Here is a 16,378-nt window from a genome sequence, read left to right on the forward strand (position 1 = left end):
AATGGATGCCCTTGAGCTGATTTAAGCATCTTGCATGGTCAGGAGCCCTATGGTTGCATCTGTGTTAGGAGGATGGAGAACAATGTGAGTAGTAGTCAGTGTTCGTGTCTTGGATTTGAGCCGTATTTTTAAAAAGACACTTACTGTATTGTTAAAAAATATAGTAGAAGTCCAAACTTGCCAAAGTCAAGGAATATGATCATTAATCCATGTATGAAACACTGAGTTCAGTTAATGAGAGAGTTGAGTGTCAGGGGAGATGATGGTTTAGATAGATGTTAGGGATATTTAAGGGTCTTACTCATGATTTATTTGTGTGACTTATGTTTATTTATTTATTTTAAAATATTTATTTATTTATTTGGCTATGCCAGGTCTTAGTTGCAGCATTCAGGATCTTTAGTTGCAGCATGCAGGGTCTTTAGTTGCAGCATGTGAGCTCTTAGTTGTGGCATGCAGTATCTAGTTCCCTGACCAGGGATCAAACCCGGGCCCCCTGCATTGGGAGCATGGGAAGTCATTTAAATAATAGTGAATTAATCAATAAACAGATGTAGATGATACTGGAGAAAAGAGCCCCTCCTGGACCACTGATGATGACTGGAGGCATAGGAGTCATATATGGTGAATGCCATGTGTCTGTAACCCTGATTCCACACAATGCAAAATCTAGCCAATGTTCTGTTATAAATGACCCCATGGGTCGATGTTAGGAAAATACAAACATCATATTCCATTTTGGGGGTTAGATGTATTAATAATAATAAATCAGTAATTGAGCCCTGAAAAAATGTAAAAAAAAGATGAAAAGAAGAAGGTGAAGCATTGTCCACCAGGATCATATGTGGTCAGGCAAGAAATATTATTAATAAAATAGAAAACATTCATGCCCTTTAAGCAATAAATGAAAAAGTGTCTTGCCCTTTTGCTGAAAGGATCATACAGACACTGATAAGTAAGAGTCAACATTATTGTTCTGGGTCAGTCTCAAGTTTAAGGTTTTCTTTTGTTAAGAGAAAAAAATACTACACTATGAAAAATTCATGAATGCTTAAATGAGTAAATGAAATGTGGATAACAAGGATCAATGGAGATAAGGTCTGAAAATTTTTATCATCTTTTCTGCTCTGTACTCCTTAGAATGGGAGCACTTAAGCTGGTGGAAGGATTCTTCTGTGGTCCTGAGAGCTCTGGTTGCATTCACGTGTTAGGACTGTGGAGACCATGTGAGTAATAGACAAATTTTGGGCTTAGTTTCAATATTTTATTTAAGGCTATTGACTGTATTATTGCAAGTTGTGAAATATAATCAATGAAATCCAAATAGCCCAGTGTGAAATATGGGATTAATATGAAGTACTATATTGATTCATTCATAAAATGAAAAATGAGAGTAATTAATGAAAGATGTTGACACGAGAATGATTCTAAATATATATTAGATATTTCTAAGCTCTTTGGTGGTTCCGATGAATAACCATTTTAAAAATTATAATTACTGAATTATGAATTGACCAATAAATAGTGTGGAAAGGAATGAATAAAAAGAGATACAGTACTGGATTAATGATGACTACTGGCAGTGTGTGAGTCATATACGATGAGTGTGTGTCTGGAACTCTGAGGCCCAATAAAATTAATCTAGTCCGTTTTCATTATTTGAAGGTATTCTATAGACAGATGTCAGGAATATACCGAGATCTTGATTTGTTCCTTATGTGCATGCATTTTCATCTATTATTGTAATTGGATAAATGAGAGAATCTATAAATAATTATATAAATCAGTAAAGATGAATGCGTGAAGCATTGGCCATTATATAAATATGTGAATGGTATATGACTGTTAACTGTTTTCTAAGGGAATAAAAGTCTTACATAATGTTCATAATCTGGTCAAGGGTCAAACTTGTTCATTTTCTTAAGAGAAATGAATATTCACACCAAATTAATGATTGCCTAAGGATTGATTAAATGGAAGATAAAAGCAATCAATGATCAGTGGAGAGAATGCCTCAACCATTTTTGTCATCTGTTCTTCCCTCTTCTCCTCAGAAGCAACACAGTGGACCTGATTTAAGGACCTTTCCTTGATTGACAGCCTTAGGATAGGATCTGTGTTTTAGGATCCCAGAGATCTATGTGAGTAATAAGCAAATTCTTTCCTTGGTTTGAATGTTTTGTTAAGGGTCTTCATTGTGTTAACAAAAATAATTAAAAATATTCCAGAAAGTCCAATGTGTCCTTGTAACAAATATGTGATTAATAGAATCACAATGATTAAAGCATTTATGAAAAGTTGTATAATTAATAACAAAGATACATTGATTTGAGAATGACTCAAGATACATATCAGGAATAACAAGGACTTCTTGGTGTTTTGTGAATCATATTGTTTTAAAGTTGTAATTAGTGAATTAATGAATTAACCAATAAATGATATAGAATGAATGAAGGGAAAGTCATCTTTTCTGGATCGATGATGATAAATGCCAGCGCATGAGTCATCGATGACGAATAATACGTGTCTGGACCTCTCAGGTCCAATACACAAGAAATGTGGTCTATCTCTTCATGCGTTTTCACTGGTTATGCTAATTGAGCCAATGAAAGCATCAGTAAACAAATCTGCTGGTCCATGGAGAGAAAGTCTCAATCTCGGTCATCACCTTCTCTGTTTGGTACTTTTCAGAATAGAAGCTCAAGGTGAGTTCAGCCTCCATGTTGATCAAGGTTCTCCTTTTCAGGTTGCTATGGGACAGAGACCCAGGTGAGCTATAGCCAGGGTTCCTGTCTTGGTTTGGGGAGTTGGTTTAAGTGTTTTCATTGTGTTCTTTGAAAGTAGTAAATATAATCAAAAAGTTAACTATGGCCCAATGATAAATATCATATAAGACCTTATGTTGATTAATTGATAATATATAACATTCATATTTATTAATGAATGATATAATCTATGTTGGTATTAGAGACAAGTCAGGGATATCCAATGGCTAGTTCTTTGGTTTTTGTTACTCAAATATTTATTTTATTATTATAAGTGAAGTCATCATTTAATTGATACAAATATATAAATAAATGAACTAAACACGGGCCCAAATGAATCAATGATGATTAACACATGACCATGGATGATGAAAAATAAGGGTCTGGAACGCTGAGGCCCAACACAGTCCATACTCTTTTTCTTTGTTTATTTCATCCTATGCACAGATGTTAAGAAGTTCAAGTGCTTAGACCGAGTTTAAAAATTAGTAATACAGCAATGAGAGCACTATTAAAAATATGTAGATAATAGATGAAGAAGAACAGTAAATTATTGTCTAATTAGGAATATATATAATGAGGCAAGAAATATTAATAAAAATTGCCAACATTGATGTCCATTATGAAATGGATGGCTCAAGGGTATCACCTCTCTGGCCAAGTATCAAATAGACTTGAACTATTCAGAGTTGATTTTATTGTTCTGAGTCAATCTCAAGTTTGAAGTTGTTCTTTCTGTTAAGAAGAAACAATGTCTGCATTATAAAAAAGCTATAAATTCCTAAATGACTGGGTAAATGAAATGTAGAATGCAAGAGTCAATGGCAATAAATTTGTTTTTTTTTCTCATTGGCTGTACTTCATATTGTTCAAAATGGACACATTCACGCTGATGGAGCGTTATTCCATGGTGATGCACCTTAATGATTGCATCTCTATGTTAGAAGCACAGAGACCAATGTGAGTAATAGTCAAATTTCTTGTCTTGGTTTCAGTGATTTTTTTTCCCTCTGTGTGTGTATACAGTGTACTATTTGAAAGTTCCATATAGGATAACAGAGGGACAATGCAGCTCAGTGATACAGAAGTTTATGAAACATTAATTGATTAATGCATAGATGAGTAACAGCATAAAATTTAAAAAGAGGTACATTGCTGTGAGAATGATCTATTTATAGATAGAAATATCATGACTCTTCTTGGGATTTGTGAATAATAGGGTTTTAAAATTATTATGAGTGACTTACTGAATTAGTCAATAAGCAAATAGAAATGAACATAAAAGAGACTCAATCATGGGCCAACGATGATGATTGTGATGGGGAGAGTCCTGAACGACGAAAACATGGTTGAAACTGAGGTCCAACCCAGATCAAAAGTAGTCTATTCCCTGTTTGAAATTATTTCTATAGAGAGATGTCAGGAATATAAAGAAATCATATTCTTATATTGATTTCATAGACTTAGATTTGTTGTTATTAATGGATCTGTGATGGAACCATTAAGCAAGTATAAATAAACCTATAAGGAAAAGGAGGGTGAAACATTGTCCAAACTGGAACTTTGTGACAAAAGTTACTGTTAACAAACATTGAAAACACTGATGCCCATTAAATAAATGGCTGAGGGCCACCTATTTGACCCAGTTTGGATAGAAATGCATATGTAAGAGTCAGTTTACTTGTTCTGCCTCAGACTAAAGACTGAGCTTTCTCTTTTAACAAAATAGAAAGTATTGAAAGAAAAAATAATAACTACCTAAATACTGAGTAAATGAAATTTGGAAAATAAGGATCAATGGCAATTAGGTCTGAATATTTTTACCATCTCCTGTGTTCTGTACTCCTCAGAATGAAGGCAGTAGAGATGATTTAGCATCCTTCATGGGCATGAGCTCTGTGCTTGCCTCTGAACAGTAGGAGGATGGAGATTAACGTGAGTAATAGTCGAAGTTCTTTTCTCAGTTTGTTTTTTTATTAAAGTAATTCAATGTATGATTAAGAAATGTGGACTATAAGCAAAGAAGGCGGCTGCATCTCAGTGTTGAGTATTGGTAAAAGAATCATTATATTGATTAATGAATATACGGAAAACTGAGAGTGTTAATGAGAGATGTATTAAAGTAAGAATATTCTATATACATCAAAGCTCTTCTTGTTTTTCTAATTGTACTGATAAAATTATTAGTGAATTTGTGATTTACACAATAAAGAAATAGAAATATATTTAGAAAAAAAGGGACAATATGGGATCGATGATGACTACCGGTGGCGTATGAGTCGTGTACGATGAATACGTGTCTGGAGCTCTGAGGTCCGATGCAAATGGATTCTAGTCCATTTTCCTGTTTGCAGTGACCTTATAGGCAGTGGTTAGGAATACACAAAGATGTTTGTTTTGGTTATTATGACCAGGCATTTTTTCTATTTTTATAACTGAATCAATGAAATAGTGAATATACAGATGTGTAAAATTTAAAAAATGAATGTGAAGCCTTTTCCAATTATAAAAATATGTGGTTAGGCAAAAATTACTATCGTATATTAATACATTAATATTTTTTGAGGGGCTTCCCTGGCGGTCCAGTGGTTAAGAATTCGTCTTCCAATGCAGTGGGTGCGGTTTCGATCCCTGGTCGGGGAGCTAAGATCCCACATGCCTCGTGGCCCAAAAAAACAAAACATAAAACAGAAGCGATATTGGAACAAATTCAGTAAAGACTTTAAAAATGGTCCACATCCAAAAAAACCCCCATAATTCTTTTTAAAAAAATTTATTGAAAAGACTGATAACCATGGGGAAAGAAGTGGTATATCACCTCTTTGGCTAGGGGCGATCTAGAAAGTGACAGGTATTGGTTACTGACTGAGTCAGTTACAACTTTGACATTTGATTTATTAAGGGAAAAAGAAACAACTATTACCATAATTTAGTCAATGCCTCAATTACTGTGCAAATGAATAGTGTGATATTTGGATCAATGGAGAGCGTATCTCAGTATTTTTGTCACCGTGTCTGCTTGTTATTCTTCAGGATGGATGTTCCTGCTATTTCAGCTTCTGCTGTGCTCACTTGTCACACCGCCCCTGTGTCAGGAAGGAAACTAAGGTGAGCAATGGGCAAGGTTGTTGTCTTGGACTGGTGGTGCGTTTGTGGGTACTCATGGTGTTATTAAAAAGTATTACATTAATCAAAAACTTACTCATAGTTCAATGATAAATATAAGAAATATTCTTTTGAATAATTGATAATGGATAGGTTTGAGGTTGAAAATTGGAAGAGATGGGCCCTTAGTGGGAAATGATTCTGTAAACTGAGGTTAGGGGTATTGAAGAGTCTTATTCTTGGAATATTTAGTGAACCATATATTATTTTTATTATTACCAATTAATTAATGATTTAATCAATACAAATATGGAAATGATGGAAGAAAAGAGACTCAGTGATGGACCAATGATGATGATCGTGACGGGAAGAGTCCTGAACGATGAAAACATGTCTGAAACTCTGAGGTCCAACCCAGACCCTGGTAGTCTCTTCCTTCTGGTGAAACTGTTTCTATAGAGAGATGACAGGAATATAAATAGATCATATCTTTGTATGGATTTCACAGACTTAGATTTGTTATTATTAATGGATCTGTGTTAGAACCTTTAAGCAAATATAAATAAACATAAGGAAAAATAAGGTGAAGCGTTGTCCAAATGTGAATGTGTTTTGTTTGGCAAAAGATACTGTTAACAAACATTGAAAACACTGCTGCCCATTAAATAATTGGGTGAAGGTCACCTCTTGGACCAAAGTTAGATAGAGATGCATCAGCAAAGACAGTTTAATTGTTCTGCCTCAGACTAAAGATTGAGTGTTTTTTCTTTTAACGAGATAAGAGAGAAAGAAAAACTAATAATACCTAACTACTGAGTAAATGAAATGCAGAAAACAAGGATCAGTGGCGATTAGGTCTCAATATTTTTATCATCTTCCGTGTTCTGTACTCCTCAGAATGAAGGCAGCAGAGATGATTTAGCATCGTCCATGCACAGGAGCTCTGGTTGCCTCTGTATAATAGGAGGATGGAGATTAATGTGAGTAACAGTTGAAATTCTCTGTTTTTTTACCAAAGTAATTTACCGTATTATTAAGAAGTGTGGAATATAAGTAAAGAAGGCAGCTACATCTCATTGTTGAGTATTGATATACAAACTATTATATTGATTAATGCACATATGGAAAACAATGTATTAAAGAGATATATTTTTAAGCACAAATTATTCTATATACATCAAGGCTTTTCTTGTTTCTTTTTTTTGAGTTGTACTGCCAAAAGTATTGGTGAATTTTTTATTTAATCAATAAAAAATAGAAATATATGTAGGAAAATAGGAACAATATTGGATCAGCGATGATTTCCGGTCATCATTATGAGTGGTATATGGTGAATATACCAGTATATTCTGGAACTCTGGAGCTCTGAGGAACTCTGAGGTCCAATATTAAATTAATTGAGTCCATTCTCAACTCGAGAAGGCATCCTGTAAACAGATGTCAAGAATAAAGGAGGGGCTTATTTGTGATCTTTGTGTTCATGGATAGTCATTCTATTATTGTAATTGGAAAATGCGAGAATCTGTAAATAAATATATAATTAAAAATAAAGATGAATGGAGCAAAACAACTTCCAATTACTGAAATATGTGCTGAGCCAAGAAATACTATTAATGTACCACGGACACCCTGAATTTCAATTAAAAATGAATGGTACCTGACTGTTATCACTTAGGGTAAGGATGGGGCTGCCGAGAGAAGTGATGGACAATCTTCATCATGTAGTGCAGTGTCAAGATCAAAATGGTTCATCTTCATAAGATTTCACATATCCGCTACGTTAGGGATAGCTTACATAGCAATGTGAATGCGGAAGCAGGGACGAGTGGATTGTCTCCACCATTTTTATCTTCTGCTTTGTTTTATACTCCTCAGAGTGGACGCACTGGACCAGAAATGAGGATTCTTCCTCAGGTGCCAGCCTAGGATGGCATCTTGGTTGTAAGAGCCAGAACACCCATGTGAGCATCATCTAGTTCCTAGTCTGGGGGTGGGTGGATTCTCTAAAAGTAATGACTGTGCTAACAAAATGAGTGAAAGAAAATTAAAGGAGGGCATCTTTATCCCACTGATAAACAAGGAACTTTTGTGAAGCAAAAACCCGATGATAAATATGAGAGAGATATGATGATGTGAGAATGGTTACAGAGACAGGTGAACGATATTGAGGCCTCGCCGGGTTTTGGCAAACCCAAGAGTGTCAAAATTGGCATTAGTGAATTAACGTATGAATCAGTGAACCATATAGAATGAAGAGAAAGTCATCTTTTCTGTATCGATGACGATAAATGCCAGCGTATGAGTCATCGATGACGAATAGTTACGTGTCTGGAGCTCTGAGGTCCAATACACAAGAAATGTGGCCTTTCTCTTCATGCGTTTTCATTGGTTATGCTAATTGATTCAATGAAAGCATCAATCAAGAAATCTGCCTATCCATGGTGTGAAAGTCTCAATCTCGGTCATCACCACCTCTGGTACTTTTCAGAATAGAAGCTCAAGGTGATTTCAGCCTCCATTTTGATCAAGGTTCTCCTTTTCAGGTTGCTGTGGGACAGAGACCCGGGTGGGGTCCTGTCTTGGTTTGGGGAATTGGTTCAACTGTTTTCATTGTATTCTCAAACGTGATAGGTATCATCAAAAGGTTAACTGTGGCCCAATGATAAATATGATATGAAACCTTATGTTGATTTATTGATGATATCTAACATTGATATTTATTAATGAAAGGTATAATCTATTTTGGTATTAATTAGAGACAAGTCAGGGGTATTCGAGTGTCTTGTTCTTTGTTTTTTGTTAATCATGTATTTATTTTATTATTATCAATGAATAAGGATTTAATTGATGCAAATATATAAATGAATGACCTAAAACTAGGTCTCAAATGAACCAGTGATGATTAGCAGATGAGTCATGGATGACAAATGAAAAAGGTCTGGAACCTTGAGGCCCAAGACATTTCATACTCTAGTTCTTTGTTTATTTCATCCTATGGACAGACGTTATGAATGTTTAAAGTTCAAGTTCTAAGACTGAGTTTTAAAACTATTAATACATCAGTGAGAGTACCTTTAAAGATATAGATAATAGATGAAGAAGAACAGATATATTATTGTCTAATTGTGAACATAAATGGTGAGGAAAGAAATAGTAAGAGAAATTCCCAACACTGGTGCTCATTATGAAATCAGTGGATGAAAGATGTGACCTCTGTGGCTAAGATTCAGATAGACTTGAAGTATGGGAAGTCGATTTTGTTTTTCTGAGTCAGTGTCAAGTATGAGGTTTTTCTTTCTTTCAGGAGAAAACAATGTCTACATTAGAAAAAGCTATGCATTCCTAAAGGTCTGGGTAAATGAGACGTAGAATGCAAGAGTCAATGACGATAAATTTTCTTTCCTTTATTTTTCTCATTGGCTGTACTTCATATTGTTCAAAATGGACACATTCGCGCTGATGAAGCATTATTCTGTGGGGATGCACCTTATGATTGCATCTCTGGGTTAGAAGCACAGAGACCAATGTGAGTAATAGTCAAATTTCTTGTCACAATTTTGTTGATTTCTGTTTGTTTGTTTGTTTTTGTTTGTGTGTGTATTCATTGTATTGTTTGAATGTTCCATATAGAATAACAGAAGGCCAAGTGTAGCCCAGTGATAACTATTGAATTTTATGACACATTAATTGATTACTGCATCAGTGAAAAACAGCATCTAATTAAAAAAAAGGGATACGTTGATGTGAGAATGATCTATATACACAATAGGGATATCATGACTCTTCTAAGATTTTGTGAATAATAGGGTTTTTTTAGTTATTATGAGTGCATTACTGAATTAGTCAATGAACAGAATTGAGCAAAGAAAAGAGATTCAATCATGGACCAATGATGATGATCGTTTCGGGAAGAGTCCTAAACGATGAAAACATGTCTGGAACTCTGAGGTCCAATGCAGACATAAGTAGTATATTTCCTCTGATGAAACTTTTTCTGTTGAGAGGTTTCAGGAATATAAATAGATCATATTCTTGTATTAATGTGTTAAAGTAAGAATAATTCTTTATACATCAAGGCTCTCTTTGTTTTTTTTAAATCGTACTGATTAAAATTATTAGTGAATTTGTGATTTACACAATAAAGAAATAGAAATGCGTGTTGAAAAAGATGGACAGTGTTGGTCTGAAGATGACTATCTGTGGCATATGGGTTGTGTACGATGAATACGTGTCTGGAGCTCTGAGGTCTGATGCAAATGGAATCTAGTCCATTGTCCTGTTTGAAGTGACCTTATAGGCAGTGGTTAGGAATATACAAAGGTCTTTGTTTCGGTTATTATTACCGTGCATTTTTTCTATTTTTATAATTGAATCAATGAAATAGTCAATATACAAATGTGTAGAATAAAAAAATGATGAAAGTGAAGCCTTTTTCAATTATAAAAATATGTGGTTAGGCAAAAGTTACTATCATATAGTAATACATTAATAAATATTGAAAAGACTGATAACCATTGAGAAAGATGTGGTGTAAGGGTGTTACCTCTTTGGGCGATATAGAAAGTGACAGGTATTGGTTACTGACTGAGTCAGTTACAACTTTGACATTTGATTTATTAAGGGAAAAAGAAACAACTATTACCATAATTTAGTCAATGCCTCAATTACTGTGCAAATGAATAGTGTGATATTTGGATCAATGGAGAGCGTATCTCAGTATTTTTATCACCGTGTCTGCTTGTTATTCTTCAGGATGGATGTTCCTGCTATTTCAGCTTCTGCTGTGCTCACTTGTCACACCGCCCCTGTGTCAGGAAGGAAACTAAGGTGAGCAATGGGCAAGGTTGTTGTCTTGGACTGGTGGTGCGTTTGAGGGTACTCATGGTGTTATTAAAAAGTATTACATTAATCAAAAACTTACTCATAGTTCAATGATAAATATAAGAAATATTCTTTTGAATAATTGATAATGGATAGGTTTGAGGTTGAAAATTGGAAGAGATGGGCCCTTAGTGGGAAATGATTCTGTAAACTGAGGTTAGGGGTATTGAAGAGTCTTATTCTTGGAATATTTAGTGAACCATATATTATTTTTATTATTACCAATTAATTAATGATTTAATCAATACAAATATGGAAATGATGGAAGAAAAGAGACTCAGTGATGGACCAATGATGACGATCGTGACGGGAAGAGTCCTGAACGATGAAAACATGTCTGAAACTCTGAGGTCCAGCCCAGACCATAAGTAGTCTCTTCCTTCTGGTGAAATTGTCTCTATAGAGAGATGACAGGAATATAAATAGATCATATCTTTGTATGGATTTCACAGACTTAGATTTGTTATTATTAATGGATCTCTGATAGAACCATTAAACAAATACAAATAAACATAAGGAAAAGTAGGGTGAAGCACTGTCCAAATATGAACGTATTTGGTTTAGCAAAAGACAGTGTTAGTAAACACTGAAAACACTGCTGCCCATTAAATAAATGGCTGAAGGTCATCTCTTTGACCAAGCTTAGATAGATGCATCAGTAAAGACAGTTTAATTGTTCTGCCTAAGACTATAGATTAAGCTTTCTCTTTTAACAAGATAAAAAATATAGACAGAAAGAAAAAGTAATAAATACCTAAATACTGAGTAAACGAAATGCAGAAAACAAGGATCAGTGGTTATTAGGTCTCAATATTTTTATCATCTTCTGTGCTGTGTACTCCTCAGAATGAAGGCAGCAGAGATGATTTAGCATCGTCCATGCACAGGAGCTCTGAGTAACAGTTGACGTTCTCTGTTTTTTTATTAAAGTAATTTACGGTATTATTAAGAAATGTAGAATATAAGTAAAGAAGGCAGCCACATCTCAGTGCTGAGTATGAATATATGAACCATTCTATTGATTAATGTATATATGGAAAACAATGTATTATCGAGGAAGATATGTTACAGTAACAATACTTCTGTGTACACCAAGGCTCTTCTTGTTTTATTTTTTGAATTGTACTGCTGAAATTATTAGTGGATTTTTGATTTAAGCAATAAAGATATAGAAATGTATGTAGAAAAATAGGACCAATATTGGATCGATGATGATTTCTGGTCATCATCAATATGAGTCATATACGATGAATACATGTCTCGAACTCTGAGGTCCAATATTGAATTAAGCTAGTCCATTCTCAACTCGAGAAGGCATCCTATAGACAGATGTCAGGAAGAGCATCCCATTTTATTATCATCTCCTCTGCTTTATATTCCTCAGAACGGACGCACTGGAGCTGATTGAAGCATCTTGCGTGGTCACGAGCTCTCTGGTTTCATCTGTGCTGTAGGAGTATGAAGACCATGTGAGTAATAGTCAATGTTTTAGTTTCAGTGGTTTGTTTAAGGTTATTCATGTATTATTCAAAATATGAAATATAATCAAAGAAGGAAAAATGCCATGTTAGTATCAGAGTGACATGAAATGTTATGTTGATTAATCTATAAATGTATCCTTGAGGTCAGTTTTTGAAACAGAGTTAGTCTCTGGAAAAGATTTTAGAGATAGATATTGACAATATTTTAGTTTATTTTTTATTTCTGTGTATTTAGCAATGAATTTATCAATAAACAGATGTTTATGAGAATGAAAAGAGAGAGGGCTTTCATGGGCCAGTGATGATGAATGGTAGCAGATGACACTGGATAATGAGTAATATATGTCTAGATACTGAGGTCCAACAAAATACCTAGTGTATTTCTTGTATTTCATGTTAAGATATACCCAGTATATGTATTTGGTTCATAGATTTAGATTTATTATTATTAATGGATTAATTATAGAACCATTAAATAAATATAAATAACAGGTAAAGAAAAAAGGGTGAACTTTGTCTAAGTAGAAACATGTGGTGAGACAAGAAATACTATTAATAAAATTGAAAACACTGGAACTCAGGAATAAATGGGTCAAGAGCATCGCTTTGACTAAGGATCATATCAATACAGATAATTAAGAGTCAATTATATTGTTGTGGGTTTGTCTCAAGTTTGCTGTTGTTCATTTTGATAAGATAAAAATATCTCCACTGTGTATTCCATGCAAATGGAAACCAAAAGAAAGTTGGAGTAGCAGTTCTCATATCAGACAAAACAGACTTTAAAATAAAGATTATTACAAGAGACAAAGAAGGACACTACACAATGATCAAGGGATCAATCCAAGAAGAAGATATAACAATTGTAAATATTTATGCACCCAACATAGGAGCACCTCAATACATAAGGCAAATACTAACAGCCATAAAAGGGCAAATCAACAGTAACACATTCATAGTAGGGGGCTTTAACACCCCACTTTCACCAATGGACAGATCATCCAAAATGAAAATAAATAAGGAAACACAAGCTTTAAATGATACATTAAACAAGATGGACTTAATTGATATTTATAGGACATTCCATCCAAAAACAACAGAATACACATTTTTCTCAAGTGCTCATGGAACATTCTCCAGGATAGATCATATCTTGGGTCACAGATCAAGCATTGGTAAATTTAAGAAAATTGAAATTGTATCAAGTATCATTTCCGACCACAATGCTATGAGACTGGATATCAATTACAGGAAAAGATCTGTAAAAAATACAAACACATGGAAGCTAAACAATACACTACTTAATAACGAAGTGATCACTGAAGAAATCAAAAAATACCTAGAAACAAATGACAATGGAGACACGATGACCCAAAACCTGTGGGATGCAGCAAAAGCAGTTCTAAGAGGGAAGTTTATAGCAATACAATCCTACCTTAAGAAACAGGAAACATCTCGAATAAACAACCTAACCTTGCACCTAAAGCAATTAGAGGAAGAAGAACAAAAAAACCCCAAAGTTAGCAGAAGGAAAGAAATCATAATGATCAGATCAGAAATAAATGAAAAAGAAATGAAGGAAATGATAGCAAAGATCAATAAAACTAAGAGCTGGTTCTTTGAGAAGATAAACAAAATTGATAAACCATTAGCCAGACTCATCAAGAAAAAAAGGGAGAAGACTCAAATCAATAGAATTAGAAATGAAAAAGGAGAAGTAACAACTGACACTGCAGAAATACAAAAGATCATGAGAGATTACTACAAGCAACTCTATGCCAATAAAATGGACAACCTGGAAGAAATGGACAAATTCTTAGAAATGCACAACCTGCCAAGACTGAATCAGGAAGAAATAGAAAATATGAACAGACCAATCACAAGCACTGAAATTGATACTGCCATTAAAAATCTTCCAACAAACAAAAGCCCAGGACCAGATGGCTTCACAGGCTAATTCTTTCAAACATTTAGAGAAGAGCTGACACCTATCCTTCTCAAACTCTTACAAAATACAGCAGAGGGAGGAACATTCCCAAACCCATTGTACGAGGCCACCATCACCCTGATACCAAAACCAGACAAGGATGTCACAAAGAAAGAAAACTACAGGCCAATATCACTGATGAACATAGATGCAAAAATCCTCAAGAAAATACTAGCAAACAGAATCCAACAGCACATTAAAAGGAACATACACCATGATCAAGTGGGGTTTATTCCAGGAATGCAAGGATGTTTCAATATATGCAAATCAATCAATATGATACACCATATTAACAAACTGAAGGAGAAAAACCATATGATCATCTCAATAGATGCAGAGAAAGCTTTCGACAAAATTCAACACCGATTTATGATAAAAACCCTCCAGAAAGTAGGCATAGAGGGAACTTTCCTCAACATAATGAAGACCATCTATGACAAACCCACAGCCAACATCATCCTCAATGGTGAAAAACTGAAAGCATTTCCACTAAGATCAGGAACAAGACAGGGTTGCCCACTCTCACCACTCTTATTCAACATAGTTTTGGAAGTTTTAGCCAAAGCAGTCAGAGAAGAAAAGGAAATAAAAGGAATCCAAATCGGAAAAGAAGAAGTAAAGCTGTCACTGTTTGCAGATGACATGATACTATACACAGAGAATCCTAAAGATGCTACCAGAAAACTACTAGAGCTAATGAATGAATTTGGTAAAGTAGCAGGATACAAAATTAATGCACAGAAATCTCTGGCATTCCTATGCACTAATGATGAAACATCTGAAAGTGAAATAAACCCACGCACATATGGTCACCTTATCTTTGATAAGGGAGGCAGGAATGTACAGTGGAGAAAGGACAGCCTCTTCAATAAGTGGTGCTGGGAAAAGTGGACAGGTACATGTAAAAGTATGAGATTAGATCACTCCCTAACACTGTACACAAAAATAAGCTCAAAATGGATTAAAGACCTAAAGGTAAAGCCAGAAACTATCAAACTCTTAGAAGAAAACATAGAATACTCTATGACATAAATCACAGCAAGATCCTTTTTGACCCACCTCCTAGAGAAATGGAAATAAAAACAAAAATAAACAAATGGGACCTAATGAAACTTCAAAGCTTTTGCACAGCAAAGGAAACGATAAACAAGACCAAAAGACAACCCTCAGAATGGGAGAAAATATTTGCAAATGAAGCAACTGACAAAGGATTAATCTCCAAAATTTACAAGCAGCTCAATAACAAAAAAACCAACAACCCAATCCAAAAATGGGCAAAATACCTAAATAGACATTTCTCCAAAGAAGATATACAGACTGCCAACAAACACATGAAAGAATGCTCAACGTCATTAATCATTAGAGAAATGCAAATCAAAACTACAATAAGATATCATCTTACACCAGTCAGAATGGCCATCATCAAAAAATGTAGAAACAATAAATGCTGGAGACGGTGTGGAGAAAAGGGGACACTCTTGCACTGCTGTTGGGAATGTGAATTGGTTCAGCCACTATGGAGAACAGTATGGAGGTTCCTTAAAAAACTAAAAATATAACTACCATATGACCCAGCAATCCCACTACTGGGCATATGCCCTCAGAAAACCATAATTCAAAAAGAGTCATGTACCAAAATGTTCATTGCAGCTCTAGTTACAATAGCCAGGAGATGGAAACAACCTAAGTGTCCGTCATCGGATGAATGGATAAATAAGATGTGGCACATATATACAATGGAATATTACTCAGCCATCAAAACAAACAAAATTGAGCTATTTGTAATGAGGTGGATGGACCTAGAGTCTGTCATACAGAGTGAAGTAAGTCAGAAAGAGAAAAACAAATACCGTATGCTAACACATATATATGGAATTTGAGAAAAAATAATGTCATGAAGAACCTAGGGGTAAGACGGGAATAAAGACACAGACCTTCTAGAGAATGGACTTGAGGATATGGGGAGGGGGAAAGGTAAGCTGTGACAAAGTGAGAGAGTGGCACGGACATATATACACTACCAAATGTAAAATAGATAGCTAGTGGGAAGCAGCCGCATAGCACATGGAGATCAGCTCGGTGCTTTGTGACCACCTAGAGGGTTGGGATAGGGAGGGTGGGAGGGAGGGAGACGCAAGAGGGAGGAGATATGTATATGT

At 34.8% G+C, this 16,378-nt stretch overlaps 9 non-coding genes and 3 pseudogenes across 9 annotated transcripts; all 12 read left to right on the forward strand.

Annotated features, from left to right (window-relative positions):
* The first annotated feature begins 583 nt into the window (after window positions 1–583).
* Window positions 584–657, forward strand: LOC115802919 (small nucleolar RNA SNORD113/SNORD114 family). The gene has a single exon (XR_004023510.1). It is a non-coding gene; the product is annotated as a small nucleolar RNA SNORD113/SNORD114 family (small nucleolar RNA).
* A 902-nt stretch (window positions 658–1,559) lies between these two features.
* On the forward strand, window positions 1,560–1,631 carry LOC115802982 (small nucleolar RNA SNORD113/SNORD114 family). Its single transcript, XR_004023567.1, has one exon. It is a non-coding gene; the product is annotated as a small nucleolar RNA SNORD113/SNORD114 family (small nucleolar RNA).
* An 840-nt stretch (window positions 1,632–2,471) lies between these two features.
* Window positions 2,472–2,546, forward strand: LOC115802998 (small nucleolar RNA SNORD113/SNORD114 family). Its single transcript, XR_004023581.1, has one exon. It is a non-coding gene; the product is annotated as a small nucleolar RNA SNORD113/SNORD114 family (small nucleolar RNA).
* Window positions 2,547–5,012: 2,466 nt separating this feature from the next.
* LOC115802977 (small nucleolar RNA SNORD113/SNORD114 family) lies at window positions 5,013–5,084 on the forward strand. The gene has a single exon (XR_004023563.1). It is a non-coding gene; the product is annotated as a small nucleolar RNA SNORD113/SNORD114 family (small nucleolar RNA).
* Window positions 5,085–6,211: 1,127 nt separating this feature from the next.
* On the forward strand, window positions 6,212–6,283 carry LOC149750363 (small nucleolar RNA SNORD113/SNORD114 family). The gene has a single exon (XR_016392447.1). It is a non-coding gene; the product is annotated as a small nucleolar RNA SNORD113/SNORD114 family (small nucleolar RNA).
* An 874-nt stretch (window positions 6,284–7,157) lies between these two features.
* Window positions 7,158–7,256, forward strand: LOC115802486 (small nucleolar RNA SNORD113/SNORD114 family; annotated as a pseudogene).
* An 885-nt stretch (window positions 7,257–8,141) lies between these two features.
* LOC115802484 (small nucleolar RNA SNORD113/SNORD114 family) lies at window positions 8,142–8,217 on the forward strand (annotated as a pseudogene).
* A 1,535-nt stretch (window positions 8,218–9,752) lies between these two features.
* LOC115802483 (small nucleolar RNA SNORD113/SNORD114 family) lies at window positions 9,753–9,824 on the forward strand. The gene has a single exon (XR_004022952.1). It is a non-coding gene; the product is annotated as a small nucleolar RNA SNORD113/SNORD114 family (small nucleolar RNA).
* A 225-nt stretch (window positions 9,825–10,049) lies between these two features.
* Window positions 10,050–10,121, forward strand: LOC115802485 (small nucleolar RNA SNORD113/SNORD114 family). The gene has a single exon (XR_004022953.1). It is a non-coding gene; the product is annotated as a small nucleolar RNA SNORD113/SNORD114 family (small nucleolar RNA).
* A 914-nt stretch (window positions 10,122–11,035) lies between these two features.
* LOC115802928 (small nucleolar RNA SNORD113/SNORD114 family) lies at window positions 11,036–11,107 on the forward strand. The gene has a single exon (XR_004023517.2). It is a non-coding gene; the product is annotated as a small nucleolar RNA SNORD113/SNORD114 family (small nucleolar RNA).
* Window positions 11,108–11,952: 845 nt separating this feature from the next.
* LOC115802991 (small nucleolar RNA SNORD113/SNORD114 family) lies at window positions 11,953–12,029 on the forward strand (annotated as a pseudogene).
* Window positions 12,030–12,523: 494 nt separating this feature from the next.
* LOC115802938 (small nucleolar RNA SNORD113/SNORD114 family) lies at window positions 12,524–12,596 on the forward strand. Its single transcript, XR_004023526.1, has one exon. It is a non-coding gene; the product is annotated as a small nucleolar RNA SNORD113/SNORD114 family (small nucleolar RNA).
* The last annotated feature ends 3,782 nt before the right edge of the window (window positions 12,597–16,378 follow it).

Source organism: Delphinapterus leucas, chromosome 2 (genome assembly GCF_059928025.1).
Source record: "Delphinapterus leucas isolate spDelLeu-1000000601 "Yukka" chromosome 2, BTC_Dleu_Yukka2, whole genome shotgun sequence".
In the NCBI taxonomy this organism is placed as follows: domain Eukaryota; kingdom Metazoa; phylum Chordata; class Mammalia; order Artiodactyla; family Monodontidae; genus Delphinapterus; species Delphinapterus leucas.